The following is a 21,279-nucleotide window of genomic DNA, read 5'->3' as shown; positions in this document are numbered from 1 at the left end:
TGGTATAGGAAGGATCTCAGGATTGGAATGGGAAGGAGTTGGATATCACATCTCATGTTATAGGAAGGATATCAGGTTTGGTATTAGAAGCATTGAGATATCACATCTCATGCTATAGGAAGGGTCTCTGTTTTGGGATGGGAAGGAGTTGGAGATAACATCTCATGCTATATGAAGGGTCTCAGGTTTGGTATTAGAAGCTTTGAGATATCACATTTCATACTATAGGAAGGGTCTCTGGTTTGGGATGGGAAGGAGTTGGATATCACATCTCATGCTATAACAAGGGTCTCAGGTTTGGTATTAGAAGCATTGAGATATCACATCTCATGCTATAGGAAGGGTCTCAGGTTTGGAATGGGAAGGAGTTGGATATCACATATCATGTATATGAAGGCTCTCAGGTTTGGTATTAGAAGCATTGAGATATCACATCTCATGCTATAGTAAGGGTCTCAGGATTGGCATGGGAAGGAGTTTGATATCACATCTCATGCTAAAGGAAGGGTCTCCGGTTTGGAATGGGAAGGAGTTGGATATCACATCTCATGTTATAGGAAGGATCTCAGGTTTGGTATTAGAAACATTGAGATAACACATCTCATGCTATAGGAAGGGTCTCAGGATTGAAATGGGAAGGAGTTGGATATCACATCTCATGCTATCGTAAGGGTCTCAGGATTGGAATAGGAAGGAGTTGGATATCCCATCTCATGCTTTAAGAAGGGTCTCAGGTTTGGTATTAGAAGCATTGAGATATCACATCTCATGCTATAGGAAGGGTCTAAGGATTGGAATGGGAAGGAGTTGGATATCACACATGCTATAGGAAGGGTCTCAGGTTTGGTATTACAAGCATTGTGATATTACATCTCATGCTATAGGAAGGGTCTCAGGATTGGATTGGGAAGGAGTTGGATATCACATCTGATGCTATAGGAAAGGTCTCAGGTTTGGAATGGGAAGGATTTGTACATCACATCTCTTGCTATAGGAAGGGCCTCAGGTTTGGTATGAGAAACATTGAAATATCACATCTCATGGTATAGGAAGGATCTCAGGATTGGAATGTGAAGGAGTTGGATATCACATCTCGTGTTATAGGAAGGATATCAAGTTTGGTATTAGAAGCATTGAGATATCACATCTCATGCTATAGGAAGGGTCTCAGGTTTGGTAGAAGCATTGAGATATCACATCTCATGCTATAGGAAGGGTCTCAGGATTGGAATGGGAAGGAGTAGTATATGACCTCTCATGCCATAGGAAGGGTCTCAGGTTTGGTACAAGCATTGAGATATCACATCTCTGCTATCGGAAGGGTCTCAGGTTTGGAAAGGGAAGGAGTTGGATATCACGTCTCATGCTATAGGAAGGTTCTCAGGTTTGGTATTAGAAGCATTGAGATATGACATCTCATGCTATAGGAAGGGTCTCAGTATTGGAATGGGAAGGAGTTGGATATCACATCTCATGCTACAGGAAAGGTCTCAGGTTTGGAATGGGAAGGAATTGGATATCACATCTCATGTTATAGGAAGGATCTCAGGTCTGGTATTAGAAGCATTGTGATATCACATCTCATGCCATAGGAAGGGTCTCAGGTTTGGAGTGGGAAGGAGTTGGATATCACATCTCATGCTATAGGAAGGGTCTCAGGTTTGGTAGAAGCATTGAGATATCACATCTCATGCTATAGGAAGGGTCTCCGGATTGGAATGGGTAGTAGTTGTATATTACATCTCATGCCATAGGAAGGGTCTCAGGTTTGGTATAAGCATTGAGATATCACATCTCTGCTATCGGAAGGGTCTCAGGATTGGAATGGGAAGGAGTTGGATATCCCATCTCATGTTATAGGAAGGGTCTCAGGTTTGGTATTAGAAGCATTGAGATATCACATCTCATGCTATAGGAAAGGTCTCAGGATTGGGATGGGAAGGACTTGGATATCTCATCTCATGTTATAGGACGGGTCTCAGGTGTGGTATTAGAAGGATTGAGATATCACATCGCATGCTGTAGGAAGGGTCTCAGGTTTGGAATGGGAAGGCATTAGATATCACATCTCATGTCATAGGAAGGATCTCAGGTTTGCTATTAGAAGCATTGAGATATCACTTCTCATGCTATAGGAATGGTCTCAGGATTGGAATGGGAAGGAGTTGGATATTACATTCTTGCTATATGAAGCGTCTCAGGTTTGGAATGGGAAGGAGTTGGATGTCACATATGCTATAGGAAGGGTCTCAGGTTTGGAACGGGAAGTAGTTGGATATCACATCTCATGCTTTAAGAAGGGTCTCAGTTTTGGTATTAAAAGCATTGAGATATCACATCTCATGCTATAGGAAGGGTCTCAGGATTGGAATGGGAAGGAGTTGGATATCACATCTCATGCTATAGGAATGGTCTCAGGTTTGGTATTACAAGCATTGTGATATTACATCTCATGCTATAGGAAGGGTCTCAGGATTGGATTGGGAAAGAGTCGGATATCACATCTCATGCTATAGGAAGGGTCTCAGGTTTGGAATGGGAAGGATTTGGATATCACATCTCTTGCTATAGGAAGGGCCTCAGGTTTGGTATGAGAAACATTGAGATATCACATCTCATGGTATAGGAAGGATCTCAGTATTGGAATGGAAAGGAGTTGGATATCACATCTCATGTTATAGGAAGGATATCAGGTTTGGTATTAGAAGCATTGAGACATCACATCTCATGCTATAGGAAGGGTCTCAGGATTGGAATGGGAAGGAGTTGGATATCACATCTCATGCTATAGGAAGGGTCTCAAGTTTGGTAGAAGCATTGAGATATCACATCTCATGCTATCAGAAGGGTCTCAGGATTGGAATGGGAAGGAGTTGGATATCACATCTCATGCTAAAGGAAGGGTCTCAGGCTTGGAAGGGGAAGGATTTGGATATCACATCTCATGTTGTAGGACGGGTCTCAGGTTTGGTACTACAAGCATTGAGATGTCACATCTCATGGTATAGGAAGGGTCTCAGGATTGGAATGGGAAGGAGTTGGATATCACATCTCAAGCTATAGGAAGGGTCTCAGGATTGGAATGGGAAGGAGTTAGATATCACATCTCATGCCATAGGAAGGGTCTCAGTTTTGGTAGAAGCATTGAGAAATGACATCTCATGCTATCGGAAGGGTCTCAGGATTGGATTGGGAAGGAGTTGGATATCCCATCTCATGCTATATGAAGGGTGTCAGGTTTGGTATTAGAAGCATTGAGATATCACATCTCGTGCTATAGGAAGGGTCTCAGGATTGGAATGGGAAGGAGTAGGATATCACATCTCATGCTATAGGAAGGGTCTCAGGTTTGGTATTAGAAGCATTGAGATATCAATTCTCATGGTATAGGAAGGGTCTCAGAATTGGAATGGGAAGGAGTTCGATATCACATCCATGTTATAGGAAGGGTCTCAGGATTGGAATGCGAAGGATTTGGATATCACATCTCTTGCTATAGGAAGGGTCTCAGGTTTTTTATTAGACACATTGAGATATCACATCTCATGCTAAATGAAGGGTTTCAGGATTCGAATGGGAAGGATTTGGATATCATATCTCATGTTATAGGACGAGTCCCAGGTTTGGTATTAGAAGCACTGAGATATCACATCTCATGGTATAGGAAGGGTCTCAGGATTGGAATGGGAAGGAGTTGGATATCCCTTCTCATGCTATAGGAAGGGTCTCAGGTTGGAATGGGAAGGAGTTGGATATCACATCTCATGTTATAGGAAGGGTCTCGGGATTGGAATGGGAAGGATTTGGATATCATATCTCTTGCTATAGGAAGGGTCTCATGTTTTTTATTAGAAACAGAAATATCACATCTCATGGTATAGGAAGGGTTTCAGGATTGGAATGGGAAGGATTTGGATATCACATCTCATGCTAAAGGAAGGGTCTCAGGTTTGGAAGGGGAAGGAGTAGGATATCACATCTCATGCTAAAGGAAGGGTCTCAGGTTTGATAGAAGCATTGAAATATTACAGCTCATGCTATAGGAAGGGTCTCAGGATTGGAATGGGAAGGAGTTGGATATCACATCTCATGCTAAAGGAAGGGTCTCAGGTTTGATAGAAGCATTGAGATATCACATCTCATGCTATAGGAAGGGTCTCAGGTTTGGTATAAGCATTGAGATATCACATCTCTGCTATCGGAAGGGTCTCAGGATAGGAATGGGAAGGACTTAGATATCACATCTCATGCTATAGGGAGGGTCTCAGTTTTGATATTAGAAGCATTGAGATATCACATCTCATGCTATCGGAAGGGTCTCAGGATTGGAATGGGAAGGAGTTGGATATCACATCTCAAGCTATCTCAGGATTGGAATGGGAAGGAGTTTGATATCACATCTCAAGCTATAGGAAGGGTCTCAGGTTTGGAAGGGGAAGGATTTGGATCTCACATCTCATGTTTTAGGACGGGTCTCAGGTTTGGTATTAGAAGCATTGAGATATCACATCTCATGGTATAATAAGGGTCTCAGGATTGGAATGGGAAGGAGTTTGATATCACATCTCAAGCTATAGGAAGGGTCTCAGGTTTGGGAAGTGAAGGATTTGGATAGCACATCTCATGTTATAGGATGGTTCTCATGTTTGGTTTTAGAAGCATTGAGATATCACATCTCATGCTATAGGAAAGGTCTCAGGATTGGGATGGGAAGGACTTGGATATCTCATCTCATGTTATAGGACGGGTCTCAGGTGTGGTATTAGAAGGATTGAGATATCACATCGCATGCTGTAGGAAGGGTCTCAGGTTTGGAATGGGAAGGAATTGGATATCACATCTCATGTCATAGGAAAGATCTCAGGTTTGCTATTAGAAGCATTGAGATATCACTTCTCATGCTATAGGAATGGTCTCAGGATTGGAATGGGAAGGAGTTGGATATTACATTCTTGCTATATGAAGGGTCTCAGGTTTGGAATGGGAAGGAGTTGGATGTCACATATGCTATAGGAAGGGTCTCAGGTTTGGAACGGGAAGTAGTTGGATATCACATCTCATGCTTTAAGAAGGGTCTCAGTTTTGGTATTAGAAGCATTGAGATATCACATCTCATGCTATAGGAAGGGTCTCAGGATTGGAATGGGAAGGAGTTGGATATCACATCTCATGCTATAGGAATGGTCTCAGGTTTGGTATTACAAGCATTGTGATATTACATCTCATGCTATAGGAAGGGTCTCAGGATTGGATTGGGAAAGAGTCGGATATCACATCTCATGCTATAGGAAGGGTCTCAGGTTTGGAATGGGAAGGATTTGTATATCACATCTCTTGCTATAGGAAGGGCCTCAGGTTTGGTATGAGAAACATTGAGATATCACATCTCATGGTATAAGAAGGATCTCAGTATTGGAATGGAAAGGAGTTGGATATCACATCTCATGTTATAGGAAGGGTCTCAAGTTTGGTAGAAGCATTGAGATATCACATCTCATGCTATAGGAAGGGTCTCAGGATTGGAATGGGAAGGAGTTGGATATCACATCTCATGCTATAGGAAGGGTCTCAAGTTTGGTAGAAGCATTGAGATATCACATCTCATGCTATAGGAAGGGTCTCAGGATTGGAATGGGAAGCAGTAGTATATGACATCTCATGCCATAGGAAGGGTCTCAGGTTTGGTATAAGCATTGAGATATCACATCTCTGCTATCGGAAGGGTCTCGGGATTGGAATGGTAAGGAGTTTATATATCACATCTCATGTTATAGGAAGGATATCATGTTTGGTATTAGAAGCATTGAGATATCACATCTCATGCTATAGGAAGGATCTCAGGATTGGAATGGGAAGGACTTGGATATCACATCTCATGCTATAGGGAGGGTCTCAGGTTTGATATTAGAAGCATTGAGATATCACATCTCATGCAATCGGAAGGGTCTCAGGATTGGAATGGGAAGGAGTTGGATATCACATCCATGTTATAGGAAGGGTCTCAGGCTTGGAAGGGGAAGGATTTGGATATCACATCTCATGTTGTAGGACGGGTCTCAGGTTTGGTACTACAAGCATTGAGATATCACATCTCATGGTATAGGAAGGGTCTCAGGATTGGAATGGGAAGGAGTTGGATATCACATCTCAAGCTATAGGAAGGGTCTCAGGATTGGAATGGGAAGGAGTTTGATATCACATCTCATGCCATAGGAAGGGTCTCAGTTTTGGTAGAAGCATTGAGAAATGACATCTCATGCTATCGGAAGGGTCTCAGGATTGGATTGGGAAGGAGTTGGATATCCCATCTCATGCTATATGAAGGGTGTCAGGTTTGGTATTAGAAGCATTGAGATATCACATCTCGTGCTATAGGAAGGGTCTCAGGATTGGAATGGGAAGGAGTAGGATATCACATCTCATGCTATAGGAAGGGTCTCAGGTTTGGTATTAGAAGCATTGAGATATCAATTCTCATGGTATAGGAAGGGTCTCAAAATTGGAATGGGAAGGAGTTGGATATCACATCCATGTTATAGGAAGGGTCTCAGGATTGGAATGCGAAGGATTTGGATATCACATCTCTTGCTATAGGAAGGGTCTCAGGTTTTTTATTAGACACATTGAGATATCACATCTCATGCTAAAGGAAGGGTTTCAGGATTCGAATGGGAAGGATTTGGATATCATATCTCATGTTATAGGACGGGTCCCAGGTTTGGTATTAGAAGCACTGAGATATCACATCTCATGGTATAGGAAGGGTCTCAGGATTGGAATGGGAAGGAGTTGGATATCCCTTCTCATGCTATAGGAAGGGTCTCAGGTTAGAATGGGAAGGAGTTGGATATCACATCTCATGTTATAGGAAGGGTCTCGGGATTGGAATGGGAAGGATTTGGATATCATATCTCTTGCTATAGGAAGGGTCTCATGTTTTTTATTAGAAACAGAAATATCACATCTCATGGTATAGGAAGGGTTTCAGGATTGGAATGGGAAGGATTTGGATATCACATCTCATGCTAAAGGAAGGGTCTCAGGTTTGGAAGGGGAAGGAGTTGGATATCACATCTCATGCTAAAGGAAGGGTCTCAGGTTTGATAGAAGCATTGAAATATTACAGCTCATGCTATAGGAAGGGTCTCAGGATTGGAATGGGAAGGAGTTGGATATCACATCTCATGCTAAAGGAAGGGTCTCAGGTTTGATAGAAACATTGAGATATCACATCTCATGCTATAGGAAGGGTCTCAGGTTTGGTATAAGCATTGAGATATCACATCTCTGCTATCGGAAGGGTCTCAGGATAGGAATGGGAAGGACTTGGATATCACATCTCATGCTATAGGGAGGGTCTCAGTTTTGATATTAGAAGCATTGAGATATCACATCTCATGCTATCGGAAGGGTCTCAGGATTGGAATGGGAAGGAGTTGGATATCACATCTCAAGCTATCTCAGGATTGGAATGGGAAGGAGTTTGATATCACATCTCAAGCTATAGGAAGGGTCTCAGGTTTGGAAGGGGAAGGATTTGGATCTCACATCTCATGTTTTAGGACGGGTCTCAGGTTTGGTATTAGAAGCATTGAGATATCACATCTCATGGTATAATAAGGGTCTCAGGATTGGAATGGGAAGGAGTTTGATATCACATCTCAAGCTATAGGAAGGGTCTCAGGTTTGGGAAGGGAAGGATTTGGATAGCACATCTCATGTTATAGGATGGTTCTCATGTTTGGTTTTAGAAGCATTGAGATATCACATCTCATGCTATCGGAAAGGTCTCAGGTTTGGAATGGGAAGGAGTTGGATATCACATCTCATGTTGTAGGAAGGATCTCAGGTTTGGTATTAGAGGCATTGAGATATCATATCTCATGCTATATGAAGGGTCTCAGGATTGGAATGTGAAGGATTTGGATATCACATCTCATGCTAAAGGAAGGGTCTCGGGTTTGGCAGAAGCATTGAGATATCACATCTCATGCTATAGGAAGGGTCTCAGGATTGGAATGGGAAGGATTTGGATATCACATCTCATGCCATAGTAAGGGTCTCAGGTTTGGTATAAGCATTGAGATATCACATCTCTGCTATCGGAAGGGTCTCAGGATTGGATTGGGAAGGAGTTGGATATCCCTTCTCATGCTATAGGAAGGGTCTCAGGTTGGAATGGGAAGGAGTTGGATATCACATCTCATGTTATAGGTAGGGTCTCAGGATTGGAATGGGAAGGATTTGGATATCACATCTCTTGCTATAGGAAGGGTCTCAGTTTTTTATTAGAAACATTGAGATATCACATCTCATGCTATAGGAAGGGTTTCAGGATTGGAATGGGAAGGATTTGGATATCACATCTCATGCTAAAGGAAGGGTCTCAGGTTTGGAAGGGGAAGGAGTTGGATATCACAACTCATGGTAAAGGAAGGGTCTCAGGTTTGATAGAAGCATTGAGATATTACAGCTCATGCTATAGGAAGGGTCTCAGGATTGGAATGGGAAGGAGTTGGATATCACATCTCATGCTAAAGGAAGGGTCTCAGGTTTGATAGAAGCATTGAGATATCACATCTCCTGCTATAGGAAGGGTCTCAGGTTTGGTATAAGCATTGAGATATCACATCTCTGCTATCGGAAGGGTCTCAGGATAGGAATGGGAAGGACTTAGATATCACATCTCATGCTATAGGGAGGGTCTCAGTTTTGATATTAGAAGCATTGAGATATCACATCTCATGCTATCGGAAGGGTCTCAGGATTGGAATGGGAAGGAGTTTGATATCACATCTCAAGCTATAGGAAGGGTCTCAGGTTTGGAAGGGGAAGGATTTGGATCTCACATCTCATGTTTTAGGACGGGTCTCAGGTTTGGTATTAGAAGCATTGAGATATTTTCTTTTATTTTTTATTTATTTGCATTTGTTAAGCGCGCTTGCAGCCCGTAAGGCATCGAGGCGCTGTTACAGAGGATACGCAAACTTAGTATTACAGACAGGTGCCAGGAGGGCTCTTAGTTACAGATTGGTAGGCATATATGCAGTGGACGATACAGGTTCAGGTTAAACAAAGAGTCTGATTTTGATAGCCTTACGGAAGGCTAGGTGGGATTGAATGAGTCTTAGGTGAGGTGGCAGAGTGTTCCAGTGCATGGCTGCTAGGGTGGGGAAGCTGGAGCCACCAGCGCGCACTTTCCCAGTAGTAGGCGTGACAATTGTGTTGGCATAAGGGGACCTGAGAGGTCTCGTGGCGGTGTGCCTAGTAATTCTGTTGGTCAGGTAAGGAGGGGCAAGTTCGTGAAGGCATTTGTGTGTGAGAGCAAGAGTTTTAAAGACAATTCTCTCTTTGACAGGGAGCCAGTGTGCTTGCCTTCTGATTTCGGAGATATGGTTTCTTCTTGAGGTACCGGTGGCTGCCCTTAGCGCATTGTTCTGGGCTAGCTGCAATTTGGCCAGGTTTTTGCTGGATGTCCCCACGAGAAGGGCATTACAGTAGTCAAGTCTTTACCCGATAATTGCCCTGGCAATCGTGAGGCAATTTTGACGGGCCAAGAAGGGCCTGGCTGCATTGAGGACTTTGGAGTAGTAGGCTGAGGATGCAGCGATAGCATTGACCTGTTTATCCATGGACAGGTCGGAGTCAAGGTAGACTCCGAGTGTCTTAACATGGTTCGAGACCTTGATTGGAATGTTATCAAGTGAGAAGGAGGCGTACTGATCTCCGAGGTTACCCAGAGTGAAGGGTGACCCAATGAGGAGGAGTTCGGTCTTTTCGCTGTTGAGGCACAGCCAATTCTCCGCCATCCAGGATTGGATGGTAGTGTAGATAGAGGTGAGGGTGTTGGAATCTGCTAGGTAGTCGCTCGTGAGTGGGATCAGTACCTGCGTATCGTCAGCATAGTTGGTATATGAAATACCAAGGGAATCCAAGATGCTAAACAGGGGCCTTGTAAAGAGGTTATAGAGTGTTGGGGCGATACAGGATCCCTGAGGGACACCGCAGGTGAGGAGGCTAGGGGTGGCGGCGGCAGCTTCAGAAAAGACTTTCATGGCCCTTTCTTGGAGAAAGGAGGTGATCCACTGGCAGGCTTTCGGGGAGAAGTTGGCTTGGGTGGCTAGGTGGTGACACAAGGTGTTGTGGTCAACCAGATCGAACGCTGCGGATAGATCCAGGAGCAGTAGGAGGGCAGGTTTGCCTGCATCTCTGAGGTCATCCATTTGGTTCTTTAGATCTAGGAGGGCCGTTTCAGTGCCATGTCGGGGGCGGAACCCAGATTGCCGCAGGCCGAGGAGACGGTTGTCCTCTAAGAACTTTTGGACCTGCAGGTAGGCTGCTTTGGCCAAGATTTTGAGCAGGAATGGTACAGTTGTGATGGGCCTGTAATTCCCCGGGACGGTTGGGTCGAGTGAGGGTTTCTTGAGGAGTGGGCGTACCCACGCTTCCTTGAGTCCTGATGGGACATGGCCTGATTGGAAGGAGGAGTTGATAAAGGCTGTAAGGAAGGGGGCGAGAGTATGTGCGGAGTCTTTGATGAGGCTGGCTGGGCAGGCATCGCCTTTACAATTGGAGGGTTTAATATAGTTGAGGAGGATGATGACCTCTTGCTCAGTGATGTCTTTGAATTCGAACATCGGCGATGACGTGGACTTGATGGGTGGCTTGGCGTGGATGTTCGCTATGATATGGGAAAGGGCTTTTTGGTGGCCACAAATTTTTGTTTGGAGGGTGTTGAGCTTCTCTAGCATGGCAGATTGAATGCTGTTGCACCACTTGTCATCTTTGATAACTGAGGAGGGGGGGGCAGATGGTTTTTCAAGTTCCCTGAAGATTGTGAATAGTTCCTTAGATCCTGACTTGGCGTCGGAGATCCTGGCGTTGAAGGAGGCAGCCTTTGCCAGTGTGATGTTAGTCTTGTAGGATTTGGAAATGGCTTTGAACTTCTGTTTAGTGGCTTCAGAGGGGTTTGCTTTCCAGGAGGATAGTGCAATCCTCTTTTGCGCACGTTGGTCAAGGAGTTCTTTAGAGAACCATGAGTTAGCATGTTTGGCTTTCTTAGCTTTTTTGAGAGTCAGGGGAGCAATGGCGTCCACGGCTGACGTGATGACATCCTTGAAGGTGTCAGCTAAGGTGTCAGGGTTATTAGATGAAGGTGCCTGAAGGGCTGGGTTAAGGAGGTAGGGTGCTAGGTTCTCGACAGTGAGGAGGCGTGAGCTCCTGGCGTAGGTGGCGAGGCATGGTGATGGCGGAGAGAGAGCCACTTTTCTGGTTCCGAGGTTGAATTGGATGTAGTGATGGTCAGACCAGGGGATAGGGGTATTGGCCGTGATGAGAAGGGAGCAGTTGTGATGACTGATCCAGTCAAGGGTGCGCCCTTTGATGTGCGTGGTGTCAGAAATGGAGTGCACAAAGCTGATGTTGGAGAGTGCCTTCTTGAGGTGTTTCGCTGGGGAGTCTTTAGGGTCATTCAGCCCTAGGTTGAGGTCACCAAGGAGTAGAACCTGAGAGGTCTTTTTGATGTTGTGAGACAATGCAGGGATAAGGGTGTCATGGAAGTCCGTACATGGGCCAGGGGGTCTGTATACAATGTGCATGGATATGGTGCAGTTGGGCGAGACATTGATTTTTAGCGGGAGGTAGTCACTATTGCTATCAAGGATGCCTTCAACTTCTCTGATGGTAAGGGTGTCCCTCGCGATGAGGGCAACGCCTCCACCTCTCTGAGAGGTGCAGTCTTTCCTAAAAATGGAATATCCAGATGGGATGGCGAGTGATAAGACTGGGCCTGAGCTTTCATTCAGCCAGGTTTCAGTAAGGATGAGGAGGTCGAGCTTGTTGTTTATGAGCAGGTCGTTGATGTCAAGGGCGTGAGCTGGTATGGAGCGGGCATTAAGCAGGGCGCATCTTAGCATGTAGGCATGGGGAGGCGTGGGGATAGGTGGGCTGGTGGGTGAGGATGGAGTGTCAGAAGTACTAGGTGGTGTGGTCGAGGGTGTGGCAACAGTAGGATGAATAGGCACAGAAACATCATTGAGCTGCACAAAATCAAGTGTGGTCATGGGTGTGGCAACAGTAGGATGAATAGGCACAGAAACATCATTGAGCTGCACAAAATCAAGTGTGGTCATGGGTGTGGCAACAGTAGGATGAATAGGCACAGAAACATCATTGAGCTGCACAAAATCAAGTGTGGTCATGGGTGTGGCAACAGTAGGATGAATAGGCACAGAAACATCATTGAGCTGCACAAAATCAAGTGTGGTCATGGGTGTGGCAACAGTAGGATGAATAGGCACAGAAACATCATTGCGCTGCACAAAATCAAGTGTGGTCATGGGGGCGGCAACAGTATGCGCTACAGGCATGGGTGCAGTAGGACTGAAGGGCGAAGGTTGTGGGGCAAAGTTAAAGTTCATAGTAGGGTTGGTGATCGTGAAGTATTGTTTGTTGACAAGACCCTTGATGATGAACTGTCGTGCCGTGGCAGAGCATGTGTGTGCTGGCCGCTGGCTTCTTATGCCCAACCTAACATTTCGGTAACCCAAGGTAGGGGTAGAACTGATGGGGTTGGTGGGCTGAGTGCGGGACCGTAGTCGCGCATTCCTGCTGTGGTACAGCAGAGGGCGTGTGTTTGCTAGCAAGGTAGGCGCACATGAAGGTTGTAGCATGGGGGCATTAATGCTAATGGCCTTACCTTGTACTGGTTTAACAAGGCGTGGGGGCGCCAACTGCGCCATCGAGCAGCAGAGAGCTGCAGAGAGAAATGCGGCCTTGGGGGAGTAACTGGCAGTTCTTGGGTGTCTGGGCTGAGGTGAAACTTAAGTTTCTGGGACACCACTCCTACCAAGAGAGTGCAGATTCTTCATTCCCTGAAGGGGAAACTGTTAATATATATTGTGCAGCGTGTCGCGTTTAGCTCTCTCATAGCATGAGGGAATTTTATGGCGAGGCGCGTGGTGTTTAATATTTGGTTAGAGCTGCAATATGTTCTGGATGCAGCGTGTGGAGTCGTGCTTCTTGTGCCTGGGACCGTTGGGAAGCTGGACCCCCGCTTTGCGTATGTTTGTATAGGGGTGTTTTCTGAGACGGGGCTTCCCGTGCCTCCGTTATACAGCAGTCTTATGTGGATGGGTTAACAGCCGGGCCTTGGTGTCGAGTGATTCGGGTTTCCCTGGGGGGGGGGGGAGGGAGGGGAACGGGACGCCTGGCTTGACACCCCCAAAACTCTGTGCCGCGGACACACCGAGGCTCAAGAGTCTCCTGTGCAATGACAGCCCCTGCGCAGGGGGGGCGGGGGGGTGGGGGAGGGGGCCCACAGCCGCCGAATCTACAGGTGCTCTCCGCTGTGCGGAGCGCCCGCGACCACCTTACTTGTTGCACGAGGTGTCCGCGGCGCCTTGGGGCCCCCTCCTTAAGAGCTTCACGCGTCTCTCCTCTGCTCTTGTAAACTGGGAGGCAGCTCTCGCGTTGTGTAGTTGCGGCGGGGACCGTTAGGTCGGGCCAAACTTCCACGAGGAGATTTTTATGTGCAACTGCACTTCCCCGCTACAGAGCTTTTCAAAGTCCGGTGCTCTTCCAATTTCTTCTTTTTTCTTTATTTTCTCCTTCTTTTCCCCTTTTCCTTCAGTGGCGCACCTCGTTTGTCAGGTATAATAAGGGTCTCAGGATTGGAATGGGAAGGAGTTTGATATCACATCTCAAGCCATAGTAAGGGTCTCAGGTTTGGTATAAGCATTGAGATATCACATCTCTGCTATCGGAAGGGTCTCAGGATTGGATTGGGAAGGAGTTGGATATCCCTTCTCATGCTATAGGAAGGGTCTCAGGTTGGAATGGGAAGGATTTGGATATCACATCTCATGTTATAGGTAGGGTCTCAGGATTGGAATGGGAAGGATTTGGATATCACATCTCTTGCTATAGGAAGGGTCTCAGGTTTTTATTAGAAACATTGAGATATCACATCTCATGCTATAGGAAGGGTTTCAGGATTGGAATGGGAAGGATTTGGATATCACATCTCATGCTAAAGGAAGGGTATCAGGTTTGGAAGGGGAAGGATTTGGATATCATATCTCATGTTATAGGACGGGTCCCAGGTTTGGTATGAGAAGCATTGAGATATCACATCTCATGGTATAGGAAGGGTCTCAGGTTTGGAAGGGGAAGGATTTGGATCTCACATCTCATGTTTTAGGACGGGTCTCAGGTTTGGTATTAGAAGCATTGAGATATCACATCTCATGGTATAATAAGGGTCTCAGGATTGGAATGGGAAGGAGTTTGATATCACATCTCAAGCTATAGGAAGGGTCTCAGGTTTGGGAAGGGAAGGATTTGGATAGCACATCTCATGTTATAGGATGGTTCTCATGTTTGGTTTTAGAAGCATTGAGATATCACATCTCATGCTATCGGAAAGGTCTCAGGTTTGGAATGGGAAGGAGTTGGATATCACATCTCATGTTATAGGAAGGATCTCAGGTTTGGTATTAGAGGCATTGAGATATCATATCTCATGCTATATGAAGGGTCTCAGGATTGGAATGTGAAGGATTTGGATATCACATCTCATGCTAAAGGAAGGGTCTCGGGTTTGGCAGAAGCATTGAGATATCACATCTCATGCTATAGGAAGGGTCTCAGGATTGGAATGGGAAGGATTTGGATATCACATCTCATGCCATAGTAAGGGTCTCAGGTTTGGTATAAGCATTGAGATATCACATCTCTACTATCGGAAGGGTCTCAGGATTGGATTGGGAAGGAGTTGGATATCCCTTCTCATGCTATAGGAAGGGTCTCAGGTTGGAATGGGAAGGAGTTGGATATCACATCTCATGTTATAGGTAGGGTCTCAGGATTGGAATGGGAAGGATTTGGATATCACATCTCTTGCTATAGGAAAGGTCTCAGTTTTTTATTAGAAACATTGAGATATCACATCTCATGCTATAGGAAGGGTTTCAGGATTGGAATGGGAAGGATTTGGATATCACATCTCATGCTAAAGGAAGGGTCTCAGGTTTGGAAGGGGAAGGAGTTGGATATCACAACTCATGGTAAAGGAAGGGTCTCAGGTTTGATAGAAGCATTGAGATATTACAGCTCATGCTATAGGAAGGGTCTCAGGATTGGAATGGGAAGGAGTTGGATATCACATCTCATGCTAAAGGAAGGGTCTCAGGTTTGATAGAAGCATTGAGATATCACATCTCATGCTATAGGAAGTGTCTCAGGTTTGGTATAAGCATTGAGATATCACATCTCTGCTATCGGAAGGGTCTCAGGATAGGAATGGGAAGGACTTAGATATCACATCTCATGCTATAGGGAGGGTCTCAGTTTTGATATTAGAAGCATTGAGATATCACATCTCATGCTATCGGAAGGGTCTCAGGATTGGAATGGGAAGGAGTTGGATATCACATCTCAAGCTATCTCAGGATTGGAATGGGAAGGAGTTTGATATCACATCTCAAGCTATAGGAAGGGTCTCAGGTTTGGAAGGGGAAGGATTTGGATCTCACATCTCATGTTTTAGGACGGGTCTCAGGTTTGGTATTAGAAGCATTGAGATATTTTCTTTTATTTTTTATTTATTTGCATTTGTTAAGCGCGCTTGCAGCCCGTAAGGCATCGAGGCGCTGTTACAGAGGATACGCAAACTTAGGATTACAGACAGGTGCCAGGAGGGCTCTTAGTTACAGATTGGTAGGCATATATGCAGTGGACGATACAGGTTCAGGTTAAACAAAGAGTCTGGTTTTGATAGCCTTACGGAAGGCTAGGTGGGATTGAATGAGTCTTAGGTGAGGTGGCAGAGCGTTCCAGTGCGTGGCTGCTAGGGTGGGGAAGCTGGAGCCACCAGCGCGCACTTTCCCAGTAGTAGGCGTGACAATTGTGTTGGCATAAGGGGACCTGAGAGGTCTCGTGGCGGTGTGCCTAGTAATTCTGTTGGTCAGGTAAGGAGGGGCAAGTTCGTGAAGGCATTTGTGTGTGAGAGCAAGAGTTTTAAAGACAATTCTCTCTTTGACAGGGAGCCAGTGTGCTTGCCTTCTGATTTCGGAGATATGGTTTCTTCTTGAGGTACCGGTGGCTGCCCTTAGCGCATTGTTCTGGGCTAGCTGCAATTTGGCCAGGTTTTTGCTGGATGTCCCCACGAGAAGGGCATTACAGTAGTCAAGTCTTGACCCGATAATTGCCCTGGCAATCGTGAGGCAATTTTGACGGGCCAAGAAGGGCCTGGCTGCATTGAGGACTTTGGAGTAGTAGGCTGAGGATGCAGCGATAGCATTGACCTGTTTATCCATGGACAGGTCGGAGTCAAGGTAGACTCCGAGTGTCTTAACATGGTTCGAGACCTTGATTGGAATGTTATCAAGTGAGAAGGAGGCGTACTGATCTCCGAGGTTACCCAGAGTGAAGGGTGACCCAATGAGGAGGAGTTCGGTCTTTTCGCTGTTGAGGCACAGCCAATTCTCTGCCATCCAGGATTGGATGGTAGTGTAGATAGAGGTGAGGGTGTTGGAATCTGCTAGGTAGTCGCTCGTGAGTGGGATCAGTACCTGCGTATCGTCAGCATAGTTGGTATATGAAATACCAAGGGAATCCAAGATGCTAAACAGGGGCCTTGTAAAGAGGTTATAGAGTGTTGGGGCGATACAGGATCCCTGAGGGACACCGCAGGTGAGGAGGCTAGGGGTGGCGGCGGCAGCTTCAGAAAAGACTTTCATGGCCCTTTCTTGGAGAAAGGAGGTGATCCACTGGCAGGCTTTCGGGGAGAAGTTGGCTTGGGTGGCTAGGTGGTGACACAAGGTGTTGTGGTCAACCAGATCGAACGCTGCGGATAGATCCAGGAGCAGTAGGAGGGCAGGTTTGCCTGCATCTCTGAGGTCATCCATTTGGTTCTTTAGATCTAGGAGGGCCGTTTCAGTGCCATGTCGGGGGCGGAACCCAGATTGCCGCAGGCCGAGGAGACGGTTGTCCTCTAAGAACTTTTGGACCTGCAGGTAGGCTGCTTTGGCCAAGATTTTGAGCAGGAATGGTACAGTTGTGATGGGCCTGTAATTCCCCGGGACGGTTGGGTCGAGTGAGGGTTTCTTGAGGAGTGGGCGTACCCACGCTTCCTTGAGTCCTGATGGGACATGGCCTGATTGGAAGGAGGAGTTGATAAAGGCTGTAAGGAAGGGGGCGAGAGTATGTGCGGAGTCTTTGATGAGGCTGGCTGGGCAGGCATCGCCTTTACAATTGGAGGGTTTAATATAGTTGAGGAAGATGATGACCTCTTGCTCAGTGATGTCTTTGAATTCGAACATCGGGGATGACGTGGACTTGATGGGTGGCTTGGCGTGGATGTTCGCTATGATATGGGAAAGGGCTTTTTGGTGGCCACAAATATTTGTTTGGAGGGTGTTGAGCTTCTCTAGCATGGCAGATTGAATGCTGTTGCACCACTTGTCATCTTTGATAACTGAGGAGGGGGGGGCAGATGGTTTTTCAAGTTCCCTGAAGATTGTGAATAGTTCCTTAGATCCTGACTTGGCGTCGGAGATCCTGGCGTTGAAGGAGGCAGCCTTTGCCAGTGTGATGTTAGTCTTGTAGGGTTTGGAAATGGCTTTGAACTTCTGTTTAGTGGCTTCAGAGGGGTTTGCTTTCCAGGAGGATAGTGCAATCCTCTTTTGCGCACGTTGGTCAAGGAGTTCTTTAGAGAACCATGAGTTAGCATGTTTGGCTTTCTTAGCTTTTTTGAGAGTCAGGGGAGCAATGGCGTCCACGGCTGACGTGATGACATCCTTGAAGGTGTCAGCTAAGGTGTCAGGGTTATTAGATGAAGGTGCCTGAAGGGCTGGGTTAAGGAGGTAGGGTGCTAGGTTCTCGACTGTGAGGAGGCGTGAGCTCCTGGCGTAGGTGGCGAGGCATGGTGATGGCGGAGAGAGAGCCACTTTTCTGGTTCCGAGGTTGAATTGGATGTAGTGATGGTCAGACCAGGGGATAGGGGTATTGGCCGTGATGAGAAGGGAGCAGTTGTGATGACTGATCCAGTCAAGGGTGCGCCCTTTGATGTGCGTGGTGTCAGAAATGGAGTGCACAAAGCTGATGTTGGAGAGTGCCTTCTTGAGGTGTTTCGCTGGGGAGTCTTTAGGGTCATTCAGCCCTAGGTTGAGGTCACCAAGGAGTAGAACCTGAGAGGTCTTTTTGATGTTGTGAGACAATGCAGGGATAAGGGTGTCATGGAAGTCCGTACATGGGCCAGGGGGTCTGTATACAATGTGCATGGATATGGTGCAGTTGGGCGAGACATTGATTTTTAGCGGGAGGTAGTCACTATTGCTATCAAGGATGCCTTCAACTTCTCTGATGGTAAGGGTGTCCCTCGCGATGAGGGCAACGCCTCCACCTCTCTGAGAGGTGCGGTCTTTCCTAAAAATGGAATATCCAGGTGGGATGGCGAATGATAAGACTGGGCCTGAGCTTTCATTCAGCCAGGTTTCAGTAAGGATGAGGAGGTCGAGCTTGTTGTTTATGAGCAGGTCGTTGATGTCAAGGGCGTGAGCTGGTATGGAGCGGGCATTAAGCAGGGCGCAGCTTAGCATGTAGGCATGGGGAGGCGTGGGGATAGGTGGGCTGGTGGGTGAGGATGGAGTGTCAGAAGTACTAGGTGGTGTGGTCGAGGGTGTGGCAACAGTAGGATGAATAGGCACAGAAACATCATTGAGCTGCACAAAATCAAGTGTGGTCATGGGTGTGGCAACAGTAGGATGAATAGGCACAGAAACATCATTGAGCTACACAAAATCAAGTGTGGTCATGGGTGTGGCAACAGTAGGATGAATAGGCACAGAAACATCATTGCGCTGCACAAAATCAAGTGTGGTCATGGGGGCGGCAACAGTATGCGCTACAGGCATGGGTGCAGTAGGACTGAAGGGCGAAGGTTGTGGGGCAAAGTTAAAGTTCATAGTAGGGTTGGTGATCGTGAAGTATTGTTTGTTGACAAGACCCTTGATGATGAACTGTCGTGCCGTGGCAGAGCATGTGTGTGCTGGCCGCTGGCTTCTTATGCCCAACCTAACATTTCGGTAACCCAAGGTAGGGGTAGAACTGATGGGGTTGGTGGGCTGAGTGCGGGACCATAGTCGCGCATTCCTGCTGTGGTACAGCAGAGGGCGTGTGTTTGCTAGCAAGGTAGGCGCACATGAAGGTTGTAGCATGGGGGAATTAATGCTAATGGCCTTACCTTGTACTGGTTTAACAAGGCGTGGGGGCGCCAACTGCGCCATCGAGCAGCGGAGAGCTGCAGAGAGAAATGCGGCCTTGGGGGAGTAACTGGCAGTTCTTGGGTGTCTGGGCTGAGGTGAAACTTAAGTTTCTGGGACACCACTCCTACCAAGAGAGTGCAGATTCTTCATTCCCTGAAGGGGAAACTGTTAATATATATTGTGCAGCGTGTCGCGTTTAGCTCTCTCATAGCATGAGGGAATTTTATGGCGAGGCGCGTGGTGTTTAATATTTGGTTAGAGCTGCAATATGCTCTGGATGCAGCGTGTGGAGTCGTGCTTCTTGTGCCTGGGACCGTTGGGAAGCCGGACCCCCGCTTTGCGTATGTTTGTATAGGGGTGTTTTCTGAGACGGGGCTTCCCGTGCCTCCGTTATACAGCAGTCTTATGTGGATGGGTTAACAGCCGGGCCTTGGTGTCGAGTGATTCGGGTTTCCCTGGGGGGGGGGGAGGGGAACGGGACGCCTGGCTTGACACCCCCAAAACTCTGTGCCGCGGACACACCGAGGCTCAAGAGTCTCCTGTGCAATGACAGCCCCTGCGCAGGGGGGGCGGGGGGGTGGGGGAGGGGGCCCACAGCCGCCGAATCTACAGGTGCTCTCCGCTGTGCGGAGCGCCCGCGACCACCTTACTTGTTGCACGAGGTGTCCGCGGCGCCTTGGGGCCCCCTCCTTAAGAGCTTCACGCGTCTCTCCTCTGCTCTTGTAAACTGGGAGGCAGCTCTCGCGTTGTGTAGTTGCGGCGGGGACCGTTAGGTCGGGCCAAACTTCCGCAAGGAGATTTTTATGTGCAACTGCACTTCCCCGCTACAGAGCTTTTCAAAGTCCGGTGCTCTTCCAATTTCTTCTTTTTTCTTTATTTTCTCCTTCTTTTCCCCTTTTCCTTCAGTGGCGCACCTCGTTTGTCAGGTATAATAAGGGTCTCAGGATTGGAATGGGAAGGAGTTTGATATCACATCTCAAGCTATAGGAAGGGTCTCAGGTTTGGGAAGGGAAGGATTTGGATAGCACATCTCATGTTATAGGATGGTTCTCATGTTTGGTTTTAGAAGCATTGAGATATCATATCTCATGCTATCGGAAAGGTCTCAGGTTTGGAATGGGAAGGAGTTGGATATCACATCTCATGTTATAGGAAGGATCTCAGGTTTGGTATTAGAAGCATTGAGATATCATATCTCATGCTATAGGAAGGGTCTCAGGATTGGAATGTGAAGGATTTGGATATCACATCTCATGCTAATGGAAGGGTCTCAGGTTTGGCAGAAGCATTGAGATATCACATCTCATGCTATAGGAAGGGTCTCAGGATTGGAATGGGAAGGATTTGGATATCACATCTCATGCCGTAGTAAGGGTCTCAGGTTTGGTATAAGCATTGAGATATCACATCTCTGCTATCGGAAGGGTCTCAGGATTGGATTGGGAAGGAGTTGGATATCCCTTCTCATGCTATAGGAAGGGTCTCAGGTTGGAATGGGAAGGATTTGGATATCACATCTCATGTTATAGGTAGGGTCTCAGGATTGGAATGGGAAGGATTTGGATATCACATCTCTTGCTATAGGAAGGGTCTCAGGTTTTTATTAGAAACATTGAGATATCACATCTCATGCTATAGGAAGGGTTTCAGGATTGGAATGGGAAGGATTTGGATATCACATCTCATGCTAAAGGAAGGGTATCAGGTTTGGAAGGGGAAGGATTTGGATATCATATCTCATGTTATAGGACGGGTCCCAGGTTTGGTATTAGAAGCATTGAGATATCACATCTCATGTTATAGGAAGGATCTCAGGATTGGAATGGGAAGGATTTGGATATCACATCTCTTGCTATAGGAAGGGTCTCAGGATTGGAATGGGAAGGAGTTCGATTTCCCTTCTCATGCTATAGGAAGGGTCTCAGGTTGGAATGGGAAGGACTTGGATAACACATCTCATGTTATAGGAAGGGTCTCAGGATTGGAATGGGAAGGATTTGGATATCACATCTCT

Source organism: Ambystoma mexicanum, chromosome 10 (assembly GCF_040938575.1).
Source record: "Ambystoma mexicanum isolate Mex_15411 chromosome 10, UKY_AmexF1_1, whole genome shotgun sequence".
NCBI lineage: Eukaryota > Metazoa > Chordata > Amphibia > Caudata > Ambystomatidae > Ambystoma > Ambystoma mexicanum.
This window is presented reverse-complemented; position numbering follows the sequence as displayed.